The sequence below is a fragment of the Pinus tabuliformis genome, chromosome 2_2 (assembly GCF_031772625.1).
Source record: "Pinus tabuliformis cultivar Carrire ecotype Pingquan chromosome 2_2, CPIR1, whole genome shotgun sequence".
Taxonomy (NCBI): Eukaryota; Viridiplantae; Streptophyta; class Pinopsida; order Pinales; family Pinaceae; genus Pinus; species Pinus tabuliformis.
Genome location: NC_142300.1, coordinates 728472255 through 728490378, shown reverse-complemented (window position 1 = coordinate 728490378; position 18124 = coordinate 728472255). Strand labels below are relative to the sequence as shown.

Below are 18124 nucleotides of genomic sequence, written 5' to 3'. Positions count from 1 at the left end.
GGTATTCCAAATAACTAATTACCAAATACCAAAATATAATATCATGTTAGTCCAAAAACTTTCAGAATTGTCTTAGACCGATCAGCACATATTAACAGGCCAAACTGAAACACTCTTTTTCAAATTTCCATCCATAACTTCTGGTGTATTAATTAACTTTTCTCATAAATTTCAATATAAATTTTGTTATATAATATAAATACTTATCTTTATTATTAATTTAATAAAATCTTTTTTATTATTAATTTAATAAAATCTTTACCATTTAGAATAATTAAATTCAGTAATTTTAGTGTTTGAAATTGATTTACAAGTAATACCAACCACCCATGTTCATGTAACCGAACCTGTCAGGTAACATTCACCCTTACTATCAGTTTAATAGAATTAGCGATTCTGCCATCGAACCTAACCTGTCGGCCATAATTATTTCAAACTGTGACAGGCCCCTCCGTATTTTTGACCGTTGAGGAGGTCACACAATTACCTTCACCAGGCCAGTCATAAAATGACATTTTACATGACCATTTCAATTCTTGAAGGCCACATCAACCTTTCATGAATTGTGTCCTGGGCTCGGGCTATCAATCCCACAATCTGAAAGGGATTTTCAAACAAATTATTTGTGCCACAGAAAATCAGTTAGGCAGGTACTCTGGTGTATATTTCAATTTCAATAAATCCCTTCCACATTAGGTAAATTTCTTGTGTACTTTTGTGTAAATTTCAATTGCAATCCCTGTACAGGAAGAATCGATACGCCCATTGCACACTATTCTGTATTCTATCTATTATCTTCGGGCAGCATACACTCCATCTTTTATTTTCCTATGTTTTCTTTTCTAACTGGAACATGTCCCGCCGCAGGGAAGCGCGCTTCCATGGCGAATCTGGGCATCGTCTTGTTCATCGCAATTGTGCTTTTGCCCGCGAGTGGCGCAGGAGCAGCTTGTTCCAGTGGGAGTTGCCAGGTCGTGGGATCAAATCGCATTGCCCACATCTGCTATTTTGGCTGTAATAATCTTAGAATCAATCAGGGCAATAAGAGGGTATTCTCATTCGTTTCTCCCTTTTTTTCCCAACAGGTCCATGATATTTGTACAAAGGACAGTGACTGTGTCGCGGGTCTTCAATGCATATTGTGTAGTTCAGTGGGCGACTCGAGTTACAGATGCACCAGGACTAATACTACAAATCCAACTTTAAAGGCATCATTCTCAACTTTGAAAGATTCTGATTGATTTTCATTTAATTTCTCTGCAAATCATTGACATTTTCTTTTATTTTTGTTTAGGTGGGCGGCCTACCTTTCAATAAATACTCATGGCTGACGACCCACAATTCTTATGCAATCATCGGAGAAGAATCGTAGACGGGTGTCCAAAGATTCACTTACAATAACCAAGAAGTTAGCGTTACGGATCAGTTAAATGTATGTATGGCCTGTAAAATATTTCAGGGCAATTAGGGTATTTGAATCGTTGGGAATTTAGCCGAGACTTCAAGCAATTAGGGTATTTAATTTGGGGAAAATTTTGCAGAATGGTGCTAGAGGGCTAATGTTGGACATGTATGATTACGAGAATGATGTTTGGCTCTGTCATTCCTTCGGAGGCAATTGCTACAATTTCACAACTTTTGTAGGTTAAAATCCCAAGTCCCTTGATTAGCTGTTGTATTTTTTTAATTAAATACATTCAGGATAATTTTCCACATTCGAAGTGCTATTCGGGTTGTTAGGGTGTTATTTTTCGTTGTAAATCAATGCACCATACCATTATCCGGGAGATTATAATTTACCCCTATTCTCAATAATATTGATGGTAACGGGTGAAACTAAAGCCTTGGATGTAAAGTTAAACCAGTTCGACTCATATTGAGGTCTATTTCATTTAAGAGATTTGAACCTAGCCATGTCAAGCATTAAATACATTGATAGATTACAACTGATTATAGATTTTGTCAACCATGTTTAAATTTAACTAAACCAATATTTAAATATTTTGTTTATTTGGAATATGGTTCTGTTACAGATGCCAGTTGTGAATACATTGAAGGAGATTCAGGCATTTCTGGCAGCCAATCCCTCTGAAATCATCACCATATTCATCGAGGACTATGTCAAAGCTACCAAAGGTTTGACCAAAGTCTTCACCGAAGCTGATTTGATGAAGTACTGGTACCCAGTGTCTGCCATGCCCAAATATGGCAGTGATTGGCCCACTGTGAGCGACATGGTCGTGAAAAACTATCGCCTTATAGTATTCACCTCAATAGCTTCCAAAGAGGCCTCAGAGGGAATTTCTTATCAGTGGAACTATGTGGTGGAAAATCAATGTAAGTTTTACAAAACCTATCCCATGCCTTTAATGATGTATAGGGAGGGATTGATGAGCAGCTATTTTGGTAGATGGGGATGCTGGTTTGGTAGCAGGATCCAGCACTAATCGCGCTGAATCGAAGAATCTAAGCTCAAAAGCCTAGTCGCTGGTTCTCGAGAATTTCTTCCCAGATCAACCCAGTGTACCTAAAGCCTGCGTAGATAATTCCGATGAGCTTTTAAATATTTTGAGCGCGTGTCATCAGGCCGCAGGAAACCGATGGGCTAATTTCTTAGCAGTGGATTTCTTTCAAGTGCAATTTATCACTTCATTTTTTCAATTTACACAGACCAATCTTTAACCTTGGTGGGTTTTATGACATACACAGAGGTTAAATTTTATTGATCCATGTTAAACTAGGATTGTTACGTTCACATCTATTTCTGATCATTGTTTTATTTTTCTTTTCACAACAATGGTCCTAAAGTGAAAGTGGGTTTGGTTTTTTGAATTTACACAAACCCCAATCTTCAACCTTAGTGGGTTTTATGACATTCACAGAGGTTAAATTTTATTGATCCATGTTAAACTCGGATTGTTGCATTCACATCAGTTTCTGATCATTGTTCTATTTTTTTCTAGTTGTTTATATTGTAATCAAAATAATTGAATTATTAGGAAGTGGTAAAACTGGTCATAACTCAGTCCATACTGACTATCAGTAAAAAATAGCTATCCAAAAATGTTGATTGACTCATCATCTTTATTTCAGAAAAATCACACACCTTAAATAAAATGATCCATAAAACGAAATGATTCCATGTCAATAAGGAGGCAGACTTCCATAATTTATATCACTGAGCTATGTTCACATAATAAATCATTTTCTGATTTTTGTTGGATTTTTCTGTTGCTGCAATTCTGTTTTTTTTGGTTCTGATTTTTCTGTTTCTGCAATTCTGATTTTTGTTGGATTTTCTGTTGCTGCAATTCTGATTACTGTTGGATTTTTCTGTCGCTGCAATGGTTCAAAACTGAGAATCAATGAATGGCGTTCTTGGATTTTGTTTTTATTGTATGTCAGGAAATTTTATTTAACCTTTATTTAGTTGTTTTGTTGTGTATCAGAGAATCATTGAAAGTGACTCTTGGATTTTGTATTTATGGTATGTAAGAGAATTCTTGGAAGTGATTATTTATCTTTTATTCAGTTGTTTTGTTTTTATTTTTCACAAGTGCTTTTCATCTTTAATCTGGTCCTTTTTTCATAAGATTTACAAGTGGTTTTCATCTTCAATTCAATCCAGTCCCTTTTTCATAAGATTCAAACCAATAACCTGATCAATTTCATTTTTATGGTAATGGCTATAAAAATGTGTTTTCTATTTTTTATCTTTTAATTATCTATATTGTTTTGTTTTATAATCCAGATTTAATTTTTTTGAAGAACATAAATCACTTTGCTCTGCTTATATGGTTCACTAATTTTCTAATTACTGGAGTTGTTTTTTCTTTTTCCTTTTTCTCCTTTTTTATAACATAGTAAAAATTAGTTCTATCTTTTGTTTAACTAAACTATTCCCTCTTTTATGTTTGGATTTGTTCTGTAATTGATATTCACTTTTCTTGACATAATGGAGGACTTTTATAATAGCTACTTATGTAGAACTTTTCTTCCATGTAAACACAGTTAAGCTACATCTCTGAAGATATGCATTCTACTTTGTTTGGATTCCTATGAGCCTAGGCCCTACTTGAGGATTCCGGAAGGAATTTTGATTCTACTCTGACCATAAATATTGTGGCTGGAAGAAATTTCAACCTTGCTTGAGAATGCCAGAAGGAATTTCTGGACCCTAAATTGGGTGGAAGGAATTTCGATCCTAGCCAGACGATAAATAGTAGAGCTTCTGTAAGGCATTGTCAACTGAGGTGGAGGAATTCTTTGGACAATTAAAAGTGGCTGGAGGACAAAATAATTTCAAGAAATCTTGCAGTAGCAGTGTTTGAATCATGTTTTTGATGGTGGAAATAGATTCAGCACCATCAAAAACCTCTGGGGCACCCAAAATCTTGAAGTTTGATAGTTGTAACCTGGATTTACAAAAATCCCTGCAGATTTTATCAAAATATTACTGGAATTTCCATAATTTTCAAAGCAAAAAAACAATCTGATTAGACTACTGCCTTCTGTAAAAACACCGTTTTGAAATCATATTAGATGCAGGATTTAATGGTCTCTGTTAATATTCACATTCAATGCACCCAATACATTTCCCATGCACATTCACACACAATCACTACCACCTAGCTGTACAATGCACTCAATTTTTATGTAAAATCTTAATTGCAAGCACAGATATTAAAATGGCTAGTTGTTGTTTGTGTGTGTGCGCGCAGAGAAGCTATGGGGGAGGTGCATTCCAAGCTGTAGATAAACTGAACGGGGAACTGATTTGCGGATGCAGTGACATTAGTCAGTGCAAGGTCTCTTTCTCTCTGAAAACCCCTCTAAACTCTTTTATTGAATTGAATTAGAAGGCCACCATTTTTACATACCCCTCTAAACTCTTTTATTGAATTGCATTAGAAGGCCACCATTTTTACATTTCGTTCGTCTTGTATTTTTCAGGCTAACTCAACATACGGAGTATGCCCAAAATCCAGCTCCAGCACTGAAACAAATACTAATGGTTCGCCTGCAAGTACATCACCTGCAACCTCTGCCGCTGTTTCTACCGAATTTAACAATCCGATCATAAAGCTCCTTCTACGGCTTTCAGCAACAATTGTTCTCATTATTTTAATCTTGCTGGAAGAGGTTTAGAGTCCGAATCCCAGGTTTGAATATGCCATGTAAAGCCCAACATTGATTTGTACGGCGTTCCATGCAAATAGTAAAATTTTTGGGAAATTTCTGATATGGCTTCTTTGTTTAAACACAAATTATTTTTATTTAATTCCTCGTGCATCCATTTGTTCGAGGTGCCCTTCATTTTTTAAATAAGTCAGTCCCAAATCAGTGAAATTTAACTGTTCAAAGGTTTTTATTAATGAATTTATTCTTCAGGTTTTCATTTTAATTGGAATTAACCTGGAAAATCATGGTAAAAAATCTTAGTGGAAGGTTGATTTGCCTCGATTATATTTACCCAGAGAACGAAACACATCCCTGCAATATATATTATGCCAATCGTATATTCTACATTTTAAGAGTCAGAAATTTAACTGATCAAGGGGTTTATCAGTAAATTTACTCGTCTGGTTTTCATTCTAATTGCAACTGATTATAGTATGATTTTTTATTGGATTAAGAAACTAAATATCTAATATGAAAAATTATTGTAAAAATTCTTAATAAATGTGAAGTTGATTTTGTATGCAATATTTTAATAAAAGATTAACCAAAACATAGAACAAATCCTCGTAATATATATTATGCCCCTAATGTACAATGTCATCATGACACTGGTAGTAGCAGTAATGTGAATGATCTCTGACTTACCTAATTACAAGGAAGGATGGCTAACCTGCATTGCCAGCTAACATACTACCAACTCGTCTATTGGCCTGACAGCACTATTGGACAGGGTATGCCTGACAGCACTATTGGCCTGGCTTACCGTGTCGCTGAATGGAATAAGTTTCATCCCCACATTTCTTAATAATTTACAACAACTTTCTAACCAATGCTGTTAATTATTGAGCTAATTTGACATTTGAGCATTTGTTAATTAGTGAGCTAATTTGACATTTAAGAGTGGAGATTAAAGGAAGGATAATGACTGAACTTATTCTCACAGTTCAATTTGAAGACTCTTCCAATTTCAAAATATGTACCTATATTGATTTAATTAGGGTTTACTAAATTTAACATAAATTAATGTTGTTAATCTAAATTAGTTTTCTTAACATAAGCCATTCAAGCTATTCAGACTATACTTCTGTCATTACAAAATAGTAATACATTTTTCTATAACATTCTCATTTAATTTAATTTAACACTTCCAATTTCAAAATATGTATATATATTGATTTAAATAGGGTTTATTAAATTTAACATAAATCAATGTTGTTAACATAAATTAATTTTCCTAACACAAGCCATTCAAGCCATTCAGATTATACATCTGTCATTACAAAACACAAGCCATTCAAGCCATTCAAATTATACATCTGTCATTACAAAATATTAATACACTTTTCTATAACATTCTAATTAATTTTCTTATAAATCTGTTAATTTTTATAGTTATACACTTATTAAATTTCTTATAAATCTGTTAAATATATTAATCCCTATAATAATATACTTTTCTATAACATTTTATCAAAGAAAATTTAGACATAACAGCTACCAACACAAAACAATAAAATATATAATAATACACTTTTCTATAACATTTTATCACCATCAGATAAAAGCAAATTTGGACATAACACCTACCAACACAAAAAAATAAAATATATAATAATACACTTTTCTATAACATTCTATCAAAGAAAATTTGGACATAACAGCTACCAACACAAAACAATAAATGATATCAAAACTGAAAAATTAATTTTACATAATAACAATATTGGTTCTCACTAATTTTAATAATTTAAGTATATAGTTTTTTTAGGACAACAATATTGAAGTTAAATGCATTCCTTGAGTTTCTTTCTTATCTCAACCCTAAGATTCAAAGCTTTTTAGGGTCCAATGAGATGGTTATCAAAGATATTGTTTCAATTTTCAACCATGTAAATTAACAATATTTCTATTTATAAAATGATATTGATTAATTTAGTTATTTTAAAATTAATTTGGGAATCGTGGTGAAGAAAGTTGGTGAAAGAAAATGGTAAGTGGAAATAATAAGTACTAATTATATTATTCATAGTGAACATTATTGTGAAGTCATTGAATCAATTGAATGAAATGGAAAATAGCTCTTAGTGAACATTATTTTGAATCCATTGAATCATATGGTGAATGGAGGGTTTTAAGGGAGATGGTTTCTAGTGATATGGCCATCAACGAAATCATTCCAATTTTCAATATAGATAAACAACCCTTTTAATTACAAAATGATAATGATTAGCTCTATCATTGTTAAATTGATTTTGGGAATCATGGTGAAGAAAGAAGAAAGTAGGTCAATGGTTGAATGGGTAGGAAAAATGGTGAAGAAAGGAGCAAGCAATGAAGCACTCAATTGTTAATCATTGCATAACATTGAGATAGGGTGGAATAAACTTGAGAGTGGAAAATATTTAAGTGTACAAATGTTTTTTTAGGAAAATTCTATGAGGAAATCCAAGGGATGCTTCTTTACATTAGTGGATGGCATCCTTAGTAAACTTATTGATAGACTAGTGAATTCAAACTTAGCCCCTTTGAACAGAAATCAATAATTCATATATAGTAGGAAACCATAATTTTAATTCTACCTAAGGACAATATTTATTCTCATTAACTTTAATATTATAGGCACATAATTTTTTCATGAGGACAACATTGGAGCTCATTATGCCCCTTAGGCTTCTTAGTTCAATGACTACTGAACTCCGAAGTTCAACTTACCAAGTAATTATAGTAGCTTTTAATAAATGTTATGAGGCATTGAATCAAATGGTCAAAGCAGGGTTTTCATTGAGATGAGCCATCAAGAATATCGTTCCAGTTTTCAATAGTGAGACAACCCTTGTAATTGAAGAACGATAGTTAGTACCTCAATTTTTGGTAAACTAAAATGAGGAATCACGGTGAAGAAAAAATAGTGAACGGATGAAAGAAAATGTTAAGCAAGCAAAGGAGGAAACAATGAAAACACACAATTATGGACCATTATTGAACATTGAGATAGATGGTTGAAAGACCTAGGCATAACAAGGGGAGAAGATCTATGTTGTTGGTTTGTGGATTTCCAAAAGGCATTTGACATTTCCCTATGACATGAACTTTGGGAAAGATTGGTATTGTTGGTATATTGGTGAAAGAGGTCAAAGTTAACATAAGAACTTGTAGAGGTTTTTTAAGGAGCTTACATTGTGAAGCATGAGTGCTCAATCTTACCCACACTCTTTAAGCCATACATAAGCTAATTAGAGAAATGGATAGATAAAAAATGGGGAGGTGAGGTAAAAATAACATGTCTAATAATCAAAGATCATTTTGTATGCAAAAGATCTTTTCCTCACAATGTGGAGCTTTCACAACTTACAATACCACTTGATAGTGTTGGACACCTTTTGTAAGAAAGCACATATGAAAGTTAGTATTGGGACCATAGTCTCATTAAAAAGTATAGATGGAAGTTAGTATCGGGACCATAGTCCCATTAAAAGGTATGGATGAAAGTTAGTATTGGGACCATAGTTTAATTGGTTTTGAGCTATAAGTACTTAGGTCTAGAGTACAATGGAAGCAACTTTCAACCTATCTTGTATACGCAAATCAATGGAGGTGTAGGATTGGAAGATCACTAATGCTTTTTTATAGTTACTAATCACACTAGTGTTATAATATAGATGTGAGATATGGGGATGCAGTATCTCTAGGGCTAGGTGGACGCCATTGAAATAGTACATAAGCTTATAACAATCTCTTTTCTAAGGATAAAGATCTCTACCTCATGAAATTGTCCTAGGAAAAACATGGCTTTACATGATACTAATAGAAGCATAAAGAATGCCCAGTCTTTACCTTTACATGTTACAAATAGAAGCATAAATAATGCTCAATCTTTATCAATAGAAGGTAACAAAAATGTAAGAGGGGAGGTTGGTTCTTAGGCCAGTGGGGATATATTGACAATAAAAAAGGAACATGGGACTTGTAATGTAAAATTTTATATACAATAATAAAAATGGAAGAGGGGAGGTTGATACTTGGGTCAATGGGGATATATTAACAATAAGAAAAGGAATATGGGACTTGCAATGTGAAAGTTAGGTAGAACACTAGGACATTGTAGAAGAGGAATGCTCTAGAGACAAAAATGGCTAAACAAAAATGTGCAAACTGAGAATCGGGAATATGGGTGGAAAAAGATTGCAAAGAACAAACAAGAAGATTACTTCAAATTCTATGTATGAAATAAAAAAATAGTAACACTGACAATGAAGATGCCATGGTAAGATAAGTAGAGTTTGGCTTAAATAAAATTGTGTTTGCATCGATTGAGGTGTAAAATAAGGGGGTGGAAAAAGCCTAAGGAAGCTTGGGATCATATGATATGTTAGGTATATGCATATTAGAGGAAGCTGATATATAACATCATTTTTCGTCAAATGTAGAGGTTACAACCACTTAAAGAGAGGGTTGGTTCTAGAGGATGTGAATTGGACAACTATTTTAGGGAAAATAACTGGAGGACATTGGGTGGAGGGTGTTAGGGTCCTATAATAATAGGATTCATAGCTTTGAATTGGTTATAATTAGTCTTGTAATATTGTACATACTTTTGTTTTCTACAAAATGTTTTCTATATTAAAAATTAAAAAATGTAAAGAAGGTATGTCCGGAAAGCAATATCAAAGGACAAAAAGAATAAGAAAAGATAAAAAAAGTGAAAAAATATGAACCCCAAACAAAAGCAGATCATGGAAGTGTGCAAGTCCAAGCGCCACTACTTTTTACTTTACTGTGCAAAATAATGGTTGTGTGCAGCTTGTCATAAATGTCACAACCCATGATAGTCAAATTGTTTAATCTTGACTAGTTCATGTTTTAAATTTCATGTTTATAGATAGAGAATAAAGATCTAGCCAAACTGTTTAATCTTGGCAGATCAGTAGTTAGGTAGAGAAATAAAATGTGCTCAACAGCTTAATCTGAGCCATTGGAAGATATAAGGTTAGAATTACATAGTTTTCTTTTCAAAAGAAAAAGGAAAGAAAGGGTCTTCTAGCTTAAATGCACCCAATAAAGTGAAGAAAAAATGTTAGGATAAGTAAAGGGTAGGTAGAAGAAAGGTTGCAAAAATACAAGGTTGTCAAAGCATAAGCACATTTATCATGCTTAATCCTATGTTTCAGTGTGCAGGAGCAGTGATGAAAGTGAAAACATGTTCACAAGCTGATTTAATTAACTTCCTCTCATTTCATTTCACCCCCCATTACATACTTGTTAATTTCTGTTGGAAATAATACTGAGAGGGGAGGGGGGGGGGGGGTGAATCAGTATTAGCAAATCACTAACTTTTTCATTTCGATAATTAGATTCATATACGCTACTTCAGTTAAGGGAACCTGCGTGTACACGCAAGTGTGTTTAATGCAACTAGCGTATATCTAGTAAACTTACGATTCAGTTAATCCATTATATGTTGATCTTTAATCGGTGCATCAGAACTTTATTAACCATATTAACAGTAAACAGGTGCAGTAAAACAGAATAGATCATCACACATAATAAGCACACATGAACACCATGATATAAGGTGGAAACCCAATGTGGGTGAAAACCACCTGCTGCAATTCGTCTCTATCTTCTTTTAATAAGAAACTTCTTTTTACAATATTTATGTACTGGTGTAGCCTTATACCAGTACGCAGGCTTCTACCTAAAGAAGGCTACAACCTTCTCTCGTTCTCCAGCTTCTCTTAGAAGGGAGCTACAACCCCCTTAGCTCTTTTACTAGCTGATCCATTTACTAGTATGTAGGCGCCGACCTACTGAAGGCTCCAACCTTCACTCATTTTCTAGTTGCTTCTGGAAGGGAGCTCCAATCCCCTGGCTTTTGTACTGGTCGATATGTTTACTAGTACGTAGGTGCCAACCTACAGAAGGCTACGATCTTCTCTCTTCCTCCAGGGACCACGTTTCATAAATTTTCATACTAGATACTCCTGAAGCACAACACCATAATCTGAAGGCCATGTTTCATCCAATTTTCATACTGGACCCATCAACAACATTGAAGCACAAAATCAATCACCACTGCAATACATCCATCAACTACACCTGCATCATTGATCTCTGAATCACCCAACACTGAAACCCTGTTAACAACACAGTCACAGAACAGATAACAAAACTCTGCAATAACAACCAGATCCAACTGCAACTTCAAAATATCATACTTCATACTATATACACTACTCTAATAAACCCAACCTGTGTGTATACGCACTTTTACCAAAGCTAAACTGTGTACAGATCTGCAAATTCTAACTTATAACTTTGCAACTATTCCAGACATCAATTATACCCAGAACATAACATTTATAGAATAAACATGCGTCAATAATTCAGATCTAGTCTATCCATGATCAAACCATATCATGATAAAACATTCCAAGCCTTAAGATCCTGATCCATCATTCATCATCATCCACATGGGTGCATCCTTGGTTCAGATCAAGCAAAGCATCACAAACCCATTACCTGCATACTAGATCTCACACTTCATTAGATATTCATCACTTACTCACTTCCCCTCTTGGCCTAATGATCTTCTCCTTATATAGGTTTAGGCTTTTCTCAATACCATAGTCCAAAACCACGTAGAAACAATACCTTGGACCCAATACCTGGGGTCAACACTTCGGACAAAATACCATGGATTAATACCAAAATACCATGGACCAAATACCACAGACCAAATACCACGGACCAAAACTTAGTTTTCCAACATGTACGCACCTTTCCTTCTGTGAACCTGCGTGTGTACGTATACACGCCTTTTGTTCTGCTAACCCGCATGTATACACGACTTGGTTAAGTGGAACTTGCGTATATCTCTTTTTCCTCCATTCTGAGAGCCTGAACTGTGATCTGTCATTTGAGTGAGTTGCCATCAAGGACAACACTTGTGTCATAGCTCTGAGTGAGTTGCCATCAAGGAAAACACTTGTGTCATAGCTCTGAGTGAGTTGCCATCAAGGACAACACCTGTATCATAATGCCAACAATTTCCCCATCATCCCATCATTTCTTAAGAATATACCCTTTTCCCTTCATTTTGACCCTTACCCCTTGGTTTCACACATTTCCCTAGCAAATTACCCTCCAAAGGTCATTTCCCAACCCAAAACCCCTCTTCCCTAGTGTGAAACCCATTCCCCTTTGAAAAAATCATTTTCCCCTTATTAATTTCCCTATTTTATCTAAAAAATCCATAAAACCCCCCTTGTCCTAAGTTTAAATTCCCCCTCTGCATTACTTAATTAACTCCACCATACCATATTTCGCCTAAAAAACCCATAAAACCCCTTTATTCTAAGTTTTGTTCCCCCCCGTATTATTTAATTAACTCCGCCATTCACATTTTCCCTGACATAAACCTGTTTAACCCACCACCCTTGGTGCAGTTAACAAACCCCGCCACATTTAAACCCTGGTCCCACTTTATTAAACCCACTTATATTTAACCCCGCCTTATTCGTTAATTAATTACAGTTAAGTGTAATTAATCCCCCCAAGCCTCGCAAATCTCTGCCGTTATTCCCTCCGTGTATTTCCACTGCGCGACAACCGTTAGATCTTGCACCCCCATATCTGACGATGCACATCCATATCGCGCTGATTCTCTTTCCTAGCTTTACCAGCCTGAGAGCACGCGAGATTCGTGGTTTTTCTCGGGTCCCTTTCGGTTATGTGGCAACCCTAGGTGAACTTGCGTGCTCTCAAGGAAATACAACTTGATTGCCAAAAGCGGTGCGATGGCCCCTGAAACCGCCTCCCCATGTAAAATAAAACCACCCATTGTTCATTTATATAAATTCCACGCCAAATGTAACCGTTACCCGTTAAAAGGCCGAAGATGCTCATTTTCACTTTTTTCGCTTATTCAAACTGTGAAAGCTGCCTAAGCCTTCCTGTGCCACCTTGAGCCTCTGCAATCGAATTTGACCACCGATTACCTTCCGAACATGCTTCGGGCTCCATCCATAGATATCTCAGTTCAATAAAGTCATTCATTGCCTTCCTCGTCGACCTATGACTTATTGATGATTGTTTTATTTTGCAGGTGATTAACAGAATGGGAGCTCGGATAAACAGTTTTGATACTAGTTCCAAAACCTGTTTACTCCAAGATTCACAAGGAAATGTATTCAAAAGGCTTATTCAAAAGGAAAAGACAATTACCATAGAGCAGAAGGAAGCAATTTACACAGTAAATGTTAAAATAGAGATGAAATCATTTTCACCAAAATAACAAAATATTCTTACAAACTACTCTCCGAGAAACATTTTGTATTCTACATGTGTCTTTTAGTAAAAATCATTTTTACTAAAAACATAGAAGCATGAAAGAGTGAGTAAGATTTATAGTAAAAGGTAAAAATGTAAGCAGGTGACAGAGCATACATTTAAAAGACTAAACAGAGGAGGCAGATGAAAGTGTATCAGATGAAAGGTCATAAGTAAATATGACATCTAGCGTGAAGACCAAATAGCCAAGCAGCTTAAAGGGAAAAAGATCAAAGACTAAAAGACAACAGAACCTAAATAACAGGGTGTTACAGATCCATTTGGGAACATCAATCCCATCATCCATATCAGTGTTTTAGGGCTCATCAAACCCTAATTTCAGTTGCTACATGCCCTAAACAAGTCACCGCTTTGAATGCCTCCTTCCCAGACAATTTCATGACTTGAAGACATCTAGAAATGGCCTCTAGAGGAACCAGCGCAGGTAGGCCCATGTAAGGGTGCACTGCAGATCAGTTAAGTCCATGCCGGGTGCTTTGCAGAGCACTTAGGCTTCCTTTCACCTGCGCTGGGCGAGTTTGAGCAAAATTCACATAGGGTTTGGGGAATATTTTTATCTTTTGGAGTCATCTAGAAGGTTCCCCCCCTTATCAATTCCTATGAGCTAGAAAATGGATGAGGAATGAGTTAAGATGCATCCTATCCTCTCATACCTTCCTCCATGGAACTAATTCTAAGTATGGAAGGCTATTCAATGCCACGATTTATGACAAAACCTCCTTCATATCCCTATAAATTGACCACTCATCTAAGTGATTAGGGGCTGTATTATGTTGAATTGTAAGGAGATAATGTTGCTGTGAGAATTGGCTTTGAAGCAAGTATTGTAATGTTACAAGTTTGTCATGATTTTGAAGTGATGTGGATGGGATCTAAGCTGGAGGAATGACTTTGAATCAGAAACAATGGTTGTAATTCCTTCTTTTATTTAATAAAGTGTTTGAACCTTTCTCCCATATGTTTGTATTGTTTTATAATGCTTATATGTGTGAAATGTGTTTGATTCCATTCACATATATTCAATAGATCTTTTGCTTTGATCGATTCTTTTTTTGTTGTTGTGTTTACAGGTACTTCTCAAGCGTATTAAGTACGGGAAGGAGCGAGAGGATCGATACAAAGAAGACGAGAGGAAAGTGGAACTACAAGTAGGTCTTATCATCTACTCATCTTATCTATTGCTTATAGGGAAAGACTAAAATACTTTAAACTGTTGTTCTAGATATGGCTACTTATCTAGGGAATTAGTATTTATCCCTAGATACCAAATTCTCCAAAACAAGAGGGCCCCAATATCTGAAAAATTGAAATGCCAGAAGAAAAAGAGGAGAATGCGTAATAAGCAAAACCACAAAGAATTTTTTTATTAAAATGGAGAATAACTGTAAAAGCTACATTGTGGTGGACAAACTGTCCTTTTACAAAATGTGACTTGTTACTTGTAGTATTTTTTAGTTACAATACCACGGGTCAATTCCATGGGTGAATAAATACCATGGTTCGATGTCACAATACCATGGGCAAATACCATGGGTGAATGAATACCATGGGTGGATAAATACCATGGGTGGGTGCCACTTACAATACCATGGTTAAATTCCATGGGTGGATGAATACCATGGGTTGATGCCATTTTCCATTCGGATCATCTATTCTATCTTATTCTATGTTGCCTGTTGATCAAACCAGATTCTTAGTTTTGTTGTTGCTTGAATGTGTCTCCTCTCTCCTTCAGCATGAATCTGAATACCATGCCTTGCCTTATTTTCCTGGCTCTTATTTACTATTTTGTCCTTTCTTTCTTGCATTGCACAGTTCCCCTCTTGGTTTTTTTTCTCTTTTCCTTGTGAAGGTTCCCAAGTGCATGAGCCTATGTACCTTCCTTGTAGTTCATTCAATTTTAAGAACCAATTCATTAATTCATGCACCAACCAGCATTTAATGGTTTCCCCAAACATTTCAGATTTTCTCCACAAGAAAACCTCAACCTCCTAAGCAAGCAATTCCCCTCCTGAGATCCATGAATCCACGTCCCTTTGACTCTAGAAGGTGTATTGGGTTCATATTTGTAGGGGTTTAAATAAAGTGATTTTCAATGGTATTTTCCAATATGTAGTCAACTTAAGGGTATTATTTAGTTTTCCATGAACACATGTTATGTCAGAGGTGCATTGATGATCCAAAATGGATTCAGACTTGCCTCAAGATCGAAGTCTTCAAATACAAATGAAAATGGGATCAAGTCAAAGTGCTCATTGATACAAATCCAATGGTGCAAACGACGTGTAAATTCGAGTTCGGATAAAGAAATTAGAGCCAATCAAAGATTTCGGTCAAACAATCAACGCCTATGTTAGCAATACATGTGGCAACCCGAGAATGAGTCACAAGTTTTGGATGATGTCTACAGAAAAGGTGAATGGCGTATGCATGATTGGTTCACACCACAGTCGTTGGATTGTCCAATTAGAGGAGATCGATGCATATCACGTCAAATCATGAAAACAAGTTAACATGCTAAACGGACGCAATATGGTGATTCAAGAGAAGTCTAACTTCTTTGAGTTCTGGCAGGAAAGCGGTAAGTGGTATTTCACGTGCCTTAAAGGTTGGAAATGGTATTTCTAAAATCTACGCGATTACACTTCGCGGTCGACATGTAGCACGCCAAAAAAACTTTTTTTTTTCGCGTGCTTTTGGAGTTTTAACTATCGAGCTAGTGGGAGCGTGATATTGCACGAAAACTGTAGGATTGAGCAGGGTGAATCGATGGTGGAGATCAACCAAGCTATTTGGCAAGTGGGTGACGCGATAGCCGTTGGATCAAGCAGAGGACGAGATAGCCATTGGATCGAGCAAGGGACACGATAACAATTGGATTGTTTAGTATCGGGATATTCGCAGGGAAAAGGCCAGACGGTCAGGGTCAACCCCACGCCCGTCGGTCCTTTGGTTTATCCTTTGATTTTAATGTTATCATATTATTCCACGTTCACCATAGTTTTGTAACTATACATGGTATATCAATACCATATCACCGAAAGGGTGGACTAATGTGGTTTTGGACCATTCCAAGGGGTTTGGAGGTCATAGTGGCCAAATACGGTTGAGTTTATAATCGTTTTGACTTGAAAACTTGAGTTGAACACGATGAGATCCATTTTCTTATTTGAGACGTTGTTTTTGAGCTCATACATGTAACATTAATTTGAAGACAAAATAAAGAGGTCAACACTGGAAGTGAAAGGACTAGGAGACGTAGCCAGGAAGTTTGGTGAACTCCTTTACTAAATTTGGCTGTGTTGATTTGTTTGAATGCGTTTTCAAGTTGTTTATGTGTTTATGTTATTCACAATATTTTCGATCCGTTGCACTAAGTAACATAAGAAAATTCACACATAGTCTATAATACCATTTTCATTAACGGATCAAGTGGTATCAGCGCAGTAAGGTCTTTAAAGGTTTGACAAGTTTGTGTGGAGATTTGAATGCTTACTAGGTTGAGGCTCAAACGAGGTGAAGGTGAACTTGTTGAGGCGAATCTAGAGGTTGGAAGGGTCTTTTCACAAAGAAGGATGGCAGATGAAACTCCACTTGGATCAGAATCACAATTCTTGGATAGTTTCATGACAATACGTGCAATGGTGGAAGAGATGTATAATGAGTTTAAAAAGGGCAAAGGTGAAGGCACTTCATCACCTAAACCAGATAAAGGAGCAGAGGAACCTTTTCTTTTTGTTCCTCTAGATAAAGAAGATAAAGGAAAAGGAGGAATGCTTCCTCCACCATCTCCTCCATCATCACCATCATCGTCATCATCATCATCATGATCGTCTTCTTCTTCTCATAAAACTAGTTCTTCTAAAAAGAAAAAGAAGAAATCCTCTTTGATCAAACTAGATGTAAAATTTGATTTTCCAATTTATGATGGAGAACTTAACGTTGAAAATATTGATAATTGGATAAGACAAATTGAAGTATATTGTAGGGTGTAGAAAGTTGTTTTAGAAAGGAAGAAGATCCAGCTTGCTAGCCTTCGACTTGGAGGAACCGCACTTGTATGGTGGGAATGCAAGACACAAGCAGATCTCCAAAAGCATGGTAAAATCATTTAAACTTGGAATGAATTTGTTTCTGCTATTAAAAAACAATTTTATCCTTTGGCTTATATGAAACAAGAAATGATGAGTTGGAAAACAATACATCAATTAAAAGGTCAAAGTGTTCAAAGTTATACTCATGAATTCCATAAGAGAGCTTTAAAATTAGGCATATCATTGGACTCACCAGAGACATTGTTGAAATACATAGGTGGTCTTCATAGTTATTTGAGGCATACCATACTTATCTTTAATCCAACTAGCTTAGATGATGTATCAGTTCAAGCAACTCATCGAGAAGCTAGAGGTAAAAATGTAACCCAAGATGTTGGGAAATCATCCAAACCTATTGAAAGCAAGAGTAAAGGAAAGAAGAAACTGAAATGGAAGGAGAAGAAAACAAACACTGTAAAGAAGGATAAAACTTCCTGCACCCATTGTAAGAAGGAAGGACGTGATGAGGCACACTACTGGTCATTGCATCTAGAATTGAA

General features: G+C 35.6%; 1 pseudogene across 1 annotated transcript; it reads left to right on the top strand.

Moving 5' to 3' along the window:
* The first annotated feature begins 785 nt into the window (after positions 1-785).
* LOC149194731 (PI-PLC X domain-containing protein At5g67130-like) lies at positions 786-5305 on the top strand (annotated as a pseudogene). The gene is made up of 7 exons (XR_016254561.1): positions 786-971; positions 1086-1208; positions 1295-1432; positions 1542-1640; positions 2034-2634; positions 4722-4808; positions 4954-5305. The product of XR_016254561.1 is annotated as a PI-PLC X domain-containing protein At5g67130-like (transcript).
* The last annotated feature ends 12819 nt before the right edge of the window (positions 5306-18124 follow it).